Raw genomic sequence first — 13,460 nt, forward strand, 5'->3', positions numbered from 1 at the left:
CTTATTTTCCATTAGGTTTTTAAGTTTTAGTATGTGCTAAAAGCAGGGATATAAGGATTTATTTTTATAATAAAAATTATCATTGCTTTACTTTTTCTGTTCTGCAGAGGAAAACAAAGGTAAACTTATGAGACAAATCAAAACTTTTGCCTCTTGGTCTGAATTGTTCATACAAATTAAAATCTACTTCATTGACTTAGAGGAGTATATTCTAAACTGAAACATATTAAACTTTAATTATCTGTATTTCTATAGTGACATAATATTTTTTAGGAAATTCTCTAGAGAATAGAAGTTTATTAAAAAATTTTAATTGCTGATTTAATTTCACTTCCTGCTTTGTTTACCTTTCTGGATTACTGGGTTACATAATTTAGAGAATTCAGAGCTTTTGCCAAGAATTAAATTCAGCTATTTCCATTCTTCTAATTAATATATACATATAGGATGTATATGATTCCCTCATATTTCTGAATACCAGACTGAATGTTTTGGTGTCCACTTGCAATGCTTTTGTTCTCTGAAGTTTAAAAAGCAAATACCATTCTTGCAAATACATGAAGACTTCAAATAGCACACATATTTGTTCAAAATAATTGGCATATTTTCCTTGCAACTCTATTGTGCTAAATCTGCATTCTAACGTAGTTTAAGATATTTTCCCTTTCTCAGCTAATTTAGAGACTGAGAATTGCGTAAAATTTAGTGTATAATTCAAAGTTCATGCTGCATTTTCAGAATAAGAATGGGAGATGAATGAATTCAAACTCTTTTTTAAGGGGAAAAATGGACCCTACTGAGAAATACTACTTAATGGTGCATAACTGTTTTATGAATCAGAGAAAATGAGTTGGTGTAGGGTTATAAAACAATTAATGTTATTCACTGGGTCTAGAGTAGTAAAGCGAGAATTCAGTGCTAATAGCACTTCATCATTCGAAGTAGCAGAGAACAAGAATGTATTTATCATTAAGCTCTAACTGCAAGCACAATTTATGGCGGGATGTTTTTGTTTCTGCTATGCTGATAGAACAAATAAAATCTGTGAAGAATTAATTTTCTGGAAATCAGGTCAACAACGAAGACATTTAAAAGGATAATATAAAAACAAAAAAAAAAGAGAAAGTAACTGCTTTAATGCTTTGTCACATTGATGAACTGTATTATCAAATTAAGTTGATCAATTCAGTAGTAATTTTAGATACCACTTCTGATTTTCAGTGAATAACACAAAACTTAAATCACTGAAGTTAAACACATCTTTTAAATGATATACATTAGTTTATAGTATACAACATATAATGACTGACTTCATTTACAGTATGCAGTTTGTTTGAGTAAATTACCAGAAGCATTTAAAAAAAATGGAGCATACCCAACATTAAATGGATACAGCAGACACTACTAATTATAAGAACACTGTAATATTTTGGAGACTTCATTATTCATTGGGCAGAGTATATAAGCAAACAATCACATTATAGATTTTTATGGCAAGACTAAAAACTTCAATATTATAATCAGAAGTGAGAACATTTCAAAAGGAAAATAATTGAGAGAATGATCATAATACATATTGCCTCCGTGAAAAATAGTGCAAAATTTATTGCCTGAACTATGCAGTAATTGTGTGTTCAACTGCCTGCCTAGATGTGATAGGGTGAAAAGCTTGAGTTATAGTGGTAAAATATATTTTTAGAGAAAGATAAAAATGTGTTAAATGCTGCCAAATCTAGATTTCAAGTCTCTATAACTAGATTTTATGTTATACAGTAGTATAATTTGACGAAGTGATAATAGACTTCAGTGAGAAGAGAACCAAATTATACTGACTCTGAATAGAAAATCTCATTTGAAGACTCAACTACTCTCCTCTCTACTGTTTAGCTAGAGCATTACACTTTAATGAGAAACAGACATTCAGATGCCAATCAGCAAGTCTAGACAGTATTTCAATATTTTTGGACCAGATGAGAACTCTAAATTTGATTCTTATTTTCTGAGAATTAATATCCAACATTCATGGTGTAATAGCCCTCCTTACATTCCCTCTGTTCTGCTCTGAAGGAAAGGTAAGAATAATTCTACCTCTGTCTTTTCACTCTCTTGATCACCACTGCTTTGATACTGGTATATTTCTAATCATGGAATTCATTTGTTTAAACTTCATCTTTGGTTTAGAATTACTCTTAGGATGCAGGCAAAAATCCGAATTATTGTTCACAAAGTTCTTCATTATTACTTCCCAATTAACCTTCCAGTTTTCTACTCATATACAGTGATTATATTGAAAATATTTATACACTGGTAAAACACAGGCATGTAATTGCCAGATGAGATGCCACCCGGAGGACCTTTGCTCCGCCAGACATTTATCTCTTAGTTGAAAGATCTTGGGTGGCTGGAGGTTTTCTAGGCAGGGCTGGGAGTACATGAGGGGCTCAGGGTAAAAGGGCTTTATTGCTCTTTTTTCAGACATTCCATTATGCGTTCAATCACACAAATACTTCCCTAGCACACAACCATGGTAAACTGTAGTTTAGTTATTGGGATCTCGACCCTTGTTTGTTTCCTCTTTCTGGATATCTCTCCCATCTCCTAACATTTGCATCTGGTTAAGTAGTGTACATCTTTCAGGTCTCACAGTGCCACTCAATGCTCATCACAGTCTTAATTATATTTTTCCAGTTGTCCACATATACTATAATGTATTTTGCTTGCACAAAACAGTTAATCTTATTATATATTATTATGTAGTTAATTAACATATTCTCTTACTCTGAACCTTTGTTTTTATTTAGGGGAATTATAACTCCCTGGGGTCTGTGAAAAAAAAGTAAAATCTCAGGACCCCAATTCACTATCCCAAAAAGAAAAAATGAAGCGGAAAGATGAGTCATGCAAGAACCTGCTTTTGTTTTGTTCCTAAGCAGAGAGCTACAGATAAAGGTTATGTATCTCCATAGATAGCTACTCTGTTCACCTTATGTTATATAAAGTGCCGATTTACTGAGAGTTAGTTGAAAACTTAATGGACTATTCCCCTACCAGCTCCTTTTCTATTACAAGATGTGGATTCAGCAATGTCACAATACCGTCTCTCTTTCCCCTCCAGCCCGCATTTTCCCTTTAAATACTGAAGGTTTCAAAATCATCTTTGGAAAAAGTATGGACCACAGATTGTTCCTATGGATTTGTGATTTTTCTTTTCAAGCAAGTCCTTAACCTTGGCACAATAAACCTCTAAAGTGATTGATTCCTGCTTCAGATATTTTTTGGTTTACAAATTGGTGACAAAGTGGACTCTGAGTGGAGGTGGCCCTAACCTTTGACAAATCTCCTGTTGGTGCTTGGTACCAGCCTGGGTACCAAACCTCAAACCTTGGTACCCAGGCTGGTACCAAGATTTTATTGCTCAAACCAATAGGACAATTTGCGGAGGTACTGAAGGTTTTATTTACCCTCCAGAGAATCTTGATCTCCCCTAATTCGGTTGAGATCTAAGGTTGATTTAGCTGTATGACTCCTTTTCTGAGGTTTTACTCACTCACAACAGGTAAGGCAAGTTTGAGCTTCTTCCTGCTTCTAAGATGGTAGAGATCAGCTTTCAGCCTTGGCCGCATTCCTAGGTAGGTAGCTGAACTGGGGTTTTGCCTTGAAATAAATGTCTTAAGTCATTTTCTTTTCTTTCTATTTTTATTTTTATTTTATTGTATTTATTTATTTACTTATTTATTTATTTTGAGACCAAGTTTTGCTCTTTTTGCCTGGGCTGGAGTGCAATTGTGCAATCTCGGCTCACCTCAACTTCTGCCACCTGGGTTCAAGTGATTCTCCTGCCTCAGCCTCCTGAGTAGCTGGCATTACAGGCATGCACCACCATTCTCAGTCTGTCACTTTCCTTTTTTTTTTTTTTAATTTTTTAAATTATGATTATACTGTAAGTTCTAGGGTACATATGAACAATATGCAGGTTTGTTATGACTAAAACTTAAGATTGACAACCAGCTGGCCTTGATTTCTCCTTACCATTAGAGTGCTCAGTAATCGTATTGCTTGTTTTTCTTGTTCTTGTTTTGGCCTTTCACTCCTGTTCCCACTGGATTTCACCAACTCCACCTGGTTTGGTCAAATCTGAATGAGAATTCCCACTTATGCAGACCAAGTCCTCTGAATTGGCTGAAATCCCCTACAGCTGCAAAACTGAAAAACAAAACAAAAATAAAAACAAACAAACAAACAAACAAACAAAAACAGCCAGAAAAAAGGATTAAAAAATGTTTTTCTACTAGGGGGACTTCAGCCACAAAACAAGGGTAACTTTTACTAAAAAAGCTGCCTCTAGTTTTTCTTCTTCTAAAAGAACAATGGCAGCTACCATTAGCTATAGTTCAGTGGCTAAGATTCTGCCCCTTTTACTGTTGTAACCTAGGTTTGCTTCCTAAATCAAGTCCTTTCTTGTTTGATAGTTATGCTCCTTTTGAATATCAGCTGATTATCTCTGCTAATATATAATAGTAAGAGATTTGAAAGGATTTTTAAAGCTATTTAAAAGTCAGCTTAATTAAAAGCTGGTATCGAAGATATCTACACCTCTATCTATCTATCTATCTATCTATCTATCTATCTATCTATCTATCTATCTATCTATCTATGTCTTTGTGCTCCTATGAGAATCTAATGCTGCCATTGAGCTGACAGGAGGTGAAGCTCAAGTGTCAACACTCGCCCACCTGCCACTTACCTCCTGCTGTGTGACCCAGTTCCTAACAGGCCACAAGCTAGTGCTGGTCCACAGCCTGGCGGGTGGGAACCTCTGCAATATGGGCTGCATTGGAAGAAATCAGTGGCCCAGTGAAAAGATACAGAATAAATTTAAAACTACCTATGTAAATAAAATTGGTCTCCTTGTAAAATCCTATGGTAGATTTCTATAATTTCGTGTTTGGCTTGGCATCCATTTTAATCCTCCTGCAACACACCCTAACTCTCTCTCTCTCTGTACTTTGCAATGTAAATTTTGCTGATTTTCACCTAAGAATTTCCTTTGTTATGCAAATTTAAGGTTATGTTGCTGACGATTGCTTAGGGTAATGAAAGAGGTTATCAGGAAGGCTGGGCATGGTGGCTCACTCCTGTAATCCCAACATTTTGGGAGGCTGATGGGAACAGAATGCTTGAGCCCAGGAGTTTGAGACTAGCCTGGGCAACATGGCAAAACCCTGTCTCTACTAAAAAATACGAAAATTAGCAGAGTCTGAAGGCATGTGTTTGTCACACCAGCTACTCCAGAGGATGAGGTAGGAGTATCAATTGAGCCAGGGAGTTTGACGCTGCAGTGAGCCACGACTGGGCTACTGCACTCCAGCCTGTATTAAGAGTGAAACTTAATACAGTTTAACCAACACTAAAGAATTGGTTAGAGTGATAAAATTTTTAAAGTGTTGATATACTTTTAATAAAATTACAATAAATTTTAATTTCTCACCCTAAAATTCAAATTCAACTTCTGTTGCATCTAATTTTCAGCTTTCTTTTCTACTTGAAGAGGCCTGATACAATAACTCTCTCCTTCAAGCTTTTTATCACCTCATGTAACTTTTTTCTCAGGTTCTAACTGTCATTGTGGTCCGATACTAAAAATAATTTATTTTGAAGATCTAAAATAAATGTATTTTCCTGATATAATAATTTTATATTCTTGGCTTCTCCTAGTATGTCTAAATGGCTCTATGAAATGTAAAACTTTCACTGATGACCAAGGATACACTCTTACTATGTCTAATAAATTTTAGTATCCTTTTCATTAGTTTGGAATTGCAGGTTATCTAAAAGAACTCCCCATAAAGAAATGCAATCACACTGTACAAGATCAGTTTTTTGCTTTTTTGTAATTAGTCTAAGAAACACATTTTAATTTTATTGAAAAGTTTCCTATGTCAATGTTACTACGTTTTTTAAAAATCTGCATTTGCTTAGAAAAAACTGAGATTTTAAAAAATTAATTAATGTTATTACATGCATGTTACTTTCTGTAAGGCTTTTAAAATCCTTGCTCTGGTATGTTACAGGGCTTTGACACTTGGGTGTAAAAAGGACCCTAACTCCTACTAAATCTTAAACATTGACCATACTTAAAACCTCATTGTCAGACTCAGGAGAAGATGACTATAAAAATGAACTGTGTTCTTGAGACACAGGGATGAAAATTAAGACTACTCAACCCCTCTAGGCCCAGGAACTATGTAGAAAAGGTAGGTATGTGAGATTGTAGGAGTCAATTTTGAGAGAAATAATGAGTTCAGTCGCTCTATAAATTAAACATTAACATCAAAGGCACAGTGATGCAAGACCAGCATTGGGGCCCCAGGTTTTCTTAGATCTTTAATCCTCATTTTAGGGGGAAAAAAAGTTTATAAAAAGAATTGCAAACATATCTTATGGTAAAGATATTAGAGTTTAATAGATTTGTTTATAAGATCTGAGAGATTTTTAACTGGCATCATGCTGTCTTTATTAGGGATTATTATTTGGGAAAGTAACTCTCCTCTAATAAAGAGTAAAGGCTTTTACTTTAAAAAAAAAAAAAAAAGTTATGTAGGCTAAATTAATGACTTGTTTTACAATAATCTGTTATCCCATTTGATTATATCTTAAATATAAACCTTTGCTATTTCACAAACTTTTCAAAATCAAATGCTGAATTTATTCTTTTTGATTTCATTTTTTAAATATTAGGTTTATAATATAAAATCCAAAACAGATATTTTCAGATTTAAAATCTGAAATCCAAAACAGATATATTTGCTTATATTGGTATAATAAAACCATAGAAAGCATTGTCAACTATGAAATAATGTCTAACATATTTTGATTATATTTATATACGTGTATTATTAGTATGAGTTCCAAAATTATGAGATTTCTGTGACTCTGATATGTCTTAGTATATAATATTAGTAGTAATTATGATTATGTTAAACAGTTGCAAGCCACAGAAATAACCAAATTTTCCTGTCATTTTTTTTTTTTTTATCATGGTTGTTCTAAGACTTATTTCATCCACAATTGTTATAGCTTAACCTTTTGAAAGGGTTATTTATAATCAGCTACAGAGCTATGAGGAGTTCTCTAAAATACAGGTTTCTGATAAATTTAGAGACTGTGCCATTGGAATGAAGAGAAAATCTTCCAGGACTTTCATGGAGATGTGATATATTCATGAGGATTGCTGATCAAATATGGAGCAGAAAAGAAGTTCACTGCATGGAGTGAACTAATAGACGACTGAAAATAACCTTTTACGACCTTTGTTTAACACACTGCCAGTTCTTTTTATATTTCAGAGTCAATAAAACTTTTTCCTCTTTTATGCCATTTAAGCTTTTAACAACTGAATAAAATAAACTCTTATGAGCAAAATTTAAAACATAATTCTTTTTTTTTCAACGTGTTTCCAAAATTTGGAAGCTTTTTGATTATTCTTAATTTGTAGGTTATATAGCTATTTGTATCAGTTCACTAAGAATCTGTTTTCTTTTATAACAAGACATGATTAGAGACAATGGTTATTTGATCAAGGCTTTGACTAGGATGACATATTTTCAGATGACCTTGAGAAAATAGGGCTGACCTACAGAGCTTTAAAAGCCCCTTGGAAAAACAGGTCTCATATTTTGTCTTTAAGACAGTGCTGACTTGTGGTAGGTAAAGAATGTTACTTTCTGACGGACCCAGGAACCCCAAGCTTACTTGGTACCTCAAAAAAGGAGAAATTCATTGAATTCATACCAGTATCTACAGGTACGGAAAAAATCTTTGGCTGGGATCAAGACTTTTAGAAAGGTTCCAGCAAGACTGATTTTTTTTTTTTAAACACTTATATGGCAAATGATTATCCTTGTTCAATTCTAGGCAAATAACCATGCCAAGTACAATAAAACTAAAATTTATTTTACAAACCAATTGGTCCTGCTGTGATTTTGCCTTTAATAAAATTGGGTAATTAGAGACATAAATTATTTTTTCAAAATAATCTATAGGATACTTCCTACTAGATTCTAAGTTTGTCCAATAATTTTCACTTTTTATTATTTTCTAAAATTTGAACTAAATCCTAACATTTTCCTGGCTACAGTCTCTAAAGCCATGTTTTTTACTTTTTTCCCTTTTTTCTTTTTGTCTCCATTTTCAATGATTTGAAATCACAAAAAGTTAAAATAGTGCTTTTCTTAAAGCTCTGTAACCTGAAGCTAGAAAACTTAAACACTGGAAGAAAAGGACAATCCCTATATATAATATTTTATAATATATTATATAATATATATTATATATAAAATGTATATTATATATTATATATAAATATACATTTATTACTTCCTACTGATGTATGAACTTCAGAGTAATATGACCTATATCCGTTTTCCAGGATTGTTTTACCTTTCTATATGTTAATTCTCTTTTTTGTTCTTCTGTTTTCTTTCTCTCTTCCTCCCCTAATTTTCTTTAATGGAATGGGAGACTTCACAACTTGCTAACAATGAACTTTCCTCACAATATGGGAACTATCCATCTAGGAACAAACCATCTTAGCCATGAGAGATTGGACAAAATCTGAAACCAGAGACTCATTTTCATCTAATATGCTTTCTCTAAAGGAAAAAAAATTTTTAAGGAGGGATGGGAAATGAATGTGAAATGAAAAATAAAATCTGAGGAACCCAATTATGGCCAAAAGTATAAATTAAGCTAAAAGCTGAATCATGTATGAAACTTCCTTTCCTTTTGTTCCTAAGAGGATAGTTACAGATAAAGGTTAAATATCACCACAGGTAGCTACTCTAGCTCACATTTCTCATGGAACATTTTGAGTTACTGAGTGCTAGTTGAACTAATTGACTCTTTCTTTACTGCTACTTTTCTCTTGCAACATGTGGATTCAGTAATGTGACTGTACCCTTCCTTTTTCCCGTCGAGTCCACTTTTTTCCCTTTAAATATTTAAGTCCTCAAAATCATCATTGGAAAAAGGTATGGACCACAGATAGTTCTTGTGGATTTGTGATCCTTTTTTTTCAGGCATGTCTTTAACCTTGATGAAAAAAAATTTCTACATTGATTGAGATCTGTCTCAGACACTTTCTGGTTTACAGATCATGGTTAAAGGTTTCAATTCCTGGAGTTCATTTTCTAACAAAGTAATAAATTCTCTTTGCTATGCCTCAAACATTGACAATTTAACAAGATTCTTAGTGATTCACATGCAACTTATAATTTAAGAACTGCTCTGTGAAGACAGTATTTAAACATGCTTTTTCACATGTTGAGAAAATAACCCAAAACACAGCACAAAATCAGTACTTGGAAAATCTTGTTGAATGAATGAATGCCTGTCAAAAATGCTTCACTGATGAAAGTTTATTTTCACGTGTCAGCTTGTGAAGTTAGATAATATTTAGTTAGCTGGAAATAGAATTAAAGTTAAGGTAAAAAGAAACTTGTATGCTATATAAAAATAATCACTGTTGCTGAGTATTTCAATAAGAGAGCTCTTGCTGTTTCATGGTCCCTGTGTGTCAGAGGATATTTAAATTAACTCTAAATCGCTGGTCAGTATTACTCTCTTTACACACGTTTCTTCTTTTCCTCTTCCTCCTCTTTCCTCGTCCTTCTCTTCCTCCTTTCCTTCTCCTTCTTTATCTCTTTATTATCACTTTGTTACCATTTGGTACTCTTTTGACTCATTAATTATTTTTTTTGAGACGGAGTCTCGCTCTGTCGCCCAGGCTGGAGTGCAGTGGCCGGATCTCAGCTCACTGCAACCTCCGCCTCCCGGGTTTACGCCATTCTCCTGCCTCAGCCTCCCGAGTAGCTGGGACTACAGGTGCCCGCCGCCACGCCCGGCTAATTTTTTTGTATTTTTAGTAGAGACGGGGTTTCACCGTGTTCGCCAGGATGGTCTCGATCTCCTGACCTCGTGATCCACCCGCCTCAGCCTCCCAAAGTGCTGGGATTACAGGCGTGAAAACTTTTTAACTTTTATTTTAGATTTCTCTTTTGTTCTGATTGGTAATCAAAGGAATGATTTAGATTTTCCTTAGCCTCTCAAGCCTAAGACAATTATGAGGTAAATAATGAGTGTAAAAATCACCCCAAAACATAAATGATTTGAAATGTTATACCAATAATGATCTAATTGTTTTGATATGTAAATCCGAATATTACATTTTCTGAACTAGTGGTGGCCTCTTTATACTTACAAACTTATACTAGTTAAAAAAAAAAATACAGCATGAATTCCTAAATCAATTAAATTTGAAATAATAAAGTCTGCATTTGTATCACATAGACTATTTTGAGTTTAAGTCAAGCTTTGAAGTTCTGTTCACTTAACGTATAAAGGCTTTATAAATGTCACTTATTTGACACACATGGTCATAGTCTCGGGCAGGTAAACCCAAATATAGTTAACTATGTATAAATTATTCAATAAACCCATACATAGTAAATATGTATGAGTAAAATATATATATACATATATATACATACACACACACACATATATATATTTACTTCTGGGAATGTTAATGTTAAAATAATAAGATATTACCTTGTAAAGAGCTATAGAGTCCTAGTCTAAATAAGAATTGTACAGACATGTATAGGAACTTCACGATTTGGTCTGTTCAGTGATTTGCTCCACTATTCTTAGCAGAGATAGGGTGAAATGCTATAACTTCCAACTCCCAGTGGAAGCCCACTCCACCAAAATATGAAGAATTCAGACTAATATTACCTGTCAATATGGTTTATAGTCTATGTGTCTCAGAGAGAATATACAAAGCTAGATTTGTTTTGGTTTCCAGTCAAAGAGCTTGGAATTTTTGTCTCATTACTAGAATTTGCCAACTAGTAACATCTTTTCAAGTTATAGACTAGTTTGGATATATTTTAGTTTCTAAAGCTACAAATTTAGCAGACAGACATACAAACTATAAACTTCTACACAGACGAAAGTTAGCAGTAAAACAAATTACATAAATCTTCTTTGTTACTAATCACAGATATGCTCTTTCTCATAAACTATTAATAAAAGTGAAGCCTTAAGGAACATTATAATTTTCAGAGGCTTAGTTGAAAACATGTATAATTTAATTTAATTTGTAAAGATATGTCTTCAACTGTTGTACATGTAAATTGGAATAAACATTCGGTTTTATTGTTCTAGAAATATATTCAAAGTCACAGTTAATATATGTCCTTAGGGTGATGATTTTCACATTTTTAAAATGATTACGTAACCAACTGTTCAACAAACCATACAAAACAAATTGGGGAAAGGACATCTTATTCAATAAATGGTGCTGGAAAAACTGGCAAGCCACATGTAGCAGAATGAAACTGGATTTCCATCTCTCACCTATACAAAAATCAACTCAAGTTGAATCAAAGACTTAAATCTAATATCTGAAACCATACAAATTCTTGAAGATAATATTGTAAAACTCTTTTAGTCATTGGCTTAGGCAAATAATTTATGTCTAAGACCCCAAAAGAAAATGCAACAAAAAGAAGTAAATGGGACCTAATTAAACTAAAAAGCTTCTGCTCAGCAAAATGAATTATCAGAAGAGTAAACAGACAACACACAGAGTAAGAGAAAATATTTACAACCTATGCATCTGACAAAGGACTAATACCCAGAATCCATAAAGAACTCAAACTAATTAGCAAGAAGAAAACAAATGATCCCATAAAAAAATAGGCAAAGGACATGAATAGACAATTCTCAAAAGCAGTTATATAAAAAGCAAACAAACCCATGAAAAACTGCTCCACATCACTGTTAGGGAGATGCAAATTAAAACCACAATGAGAGACCACCCTACTCCTGCAAGAATGGGCATGATATAAAAGTCAAAAAACAACAGATGTTGGCATGGATGTGGAGAAAAGGGAACACTTTAACACTGCTGGTGAAATGTAAACTAATACATCCATTATGGAAAACAGTATGGGGATTCCTTAAAGAACTAAATGTAGAACTATCATTCGATCCAGCGATCTACCCAAAGGAAAATAAAGCATTATATGAAAAAGACACATGCACACGCATATTTGTAATAGCACAATTTGCAATTGCAGAGGTATGAAACCAACTTAAATGTCCATCAACCAATGAGTGGATTAAAAAAAACGTGATACATATACGAAATAATGTCTCTTACAGCCACTTGAATGAAGCTGGAGGACACTATTCTATGTGAAGTAATTCAGGAATGGAAAATCAGATATTGTATGTTCTCACTTATAAGTGGGAGCTCAGTTAGGAAAATGCAAAGGCAAACAAATCATATACTGAACTTTGGGAACTCTGAGTGGGGGATGTTAGGAGCAGGATGAGGGATAAAAGACTACATATTAGATACAGTGTACACTGCTCTGGTGACAGATGCACCAAAATCTCAAAAATCATGACTAAAGAACTTACTCATGTAACCCCAAACCACCCATACCCCAAAACTATTGAAATAAGAATAAAATTAACGTTTAAAAATGCTTACAAATAGAAAATAATTTTGCTGCTAGTTTTGGAGTAATGCTTCAAGAGGGAGAGCATCTATAAACTTACTGATCCTCCAGTGAGAGAACTGTATAATAGATAAGACAAAATGACAAGAATATTTCAGAAAAAGGCTAAATAATGATTTCGAATATTCTATCCTTCTACAATAGTTATTCCGGTGAAATCCTTTAGTGCAATAAAATATTATATGCAAAACATATTTTGAAGATGATATATATTTTTTTCTGGTGGATTCCTTTTTCTAAATTTATATAAATTTATGAGGTACAGTGTAATTTTATTAATGCAGATTGCATAGTGGTGAAGTCAGAGCATTTAGGGTATCCATCACCCAAACTGTGTACATTGTACCCATTAAGTAGTTTTTCATCCTCCACCTGCCTCCCACACCCTCACCCTTCCAAGACACCATTGTCTATCATTTCACACTCTACATCCATGTGCACTCATTATTTAGCTCCAAATTGTAATTGAAAAGAAGCAATATTGGTTTTTCTGTCTTGCCTGATTCACTAAAATAATGGCTGCCAGTTCCATTCATGGTGTACAAAATACATGATTTCATTATTTTTAAAACTGAGTAGTATTCCAGTGTGTATATGTACCACATTTTACTTATCCAGTCATTGTTTGATGAACACTTAGGTTGATTCGGTATGTTCACTATTGTGAATAATTCTGTGATCAACATAAAAGTGCAGTTTTTAAAAAAATAATGATTTCTTTTCCTTTGGGTAGCAGTGGGATTGCTGAATTGAATGGTATTTGTATTTTTAGCTCTTTGAGAAACATCAATAATGTTTTCTATAGATGTTGCATTAATTTACATTCTAACCAACAGTGCATAAGCATTCCCTTGTCTACACATTCTTGGC

General features: G+C 33.5%; 1 long non-coding RNA gene across 1 annotated transcript in view; it reads right to left on the reverse strand.

Moving 5' to 3' along the window:
- The window catches only part of LOC126940663 (uncharacterized), a 68,742-nt gene that overhangs the window by 30,415 nt on the left and 24,867 nt on the right, over positions 1 to 13,460 (reverse strand). The window contains exon 4 of the long non-coding RNA XR_007720861.1: positions 4,030 to 4,203. This is a non-coding gene — a long non-coding RNA (uncharacterized LOC126940663). The remainder of the gene's footprint in view (positions 1 to 4,029; positions 4,204 to 13,460) is intronic.

This window comes from Macaca thibetana, chromosome 17 (genome assembly GCF_024542745.1).
Source record: "Macaca thibetana thibetana isolate TM-01 chromosome 17, ASM2454274v1, whole genome shotgun sequence".
NCBI lineage: Eukaryota > Metazoa > Chordata > Mammalia > Primates > Cercopithecidae > Macaca > Macaca thibetana.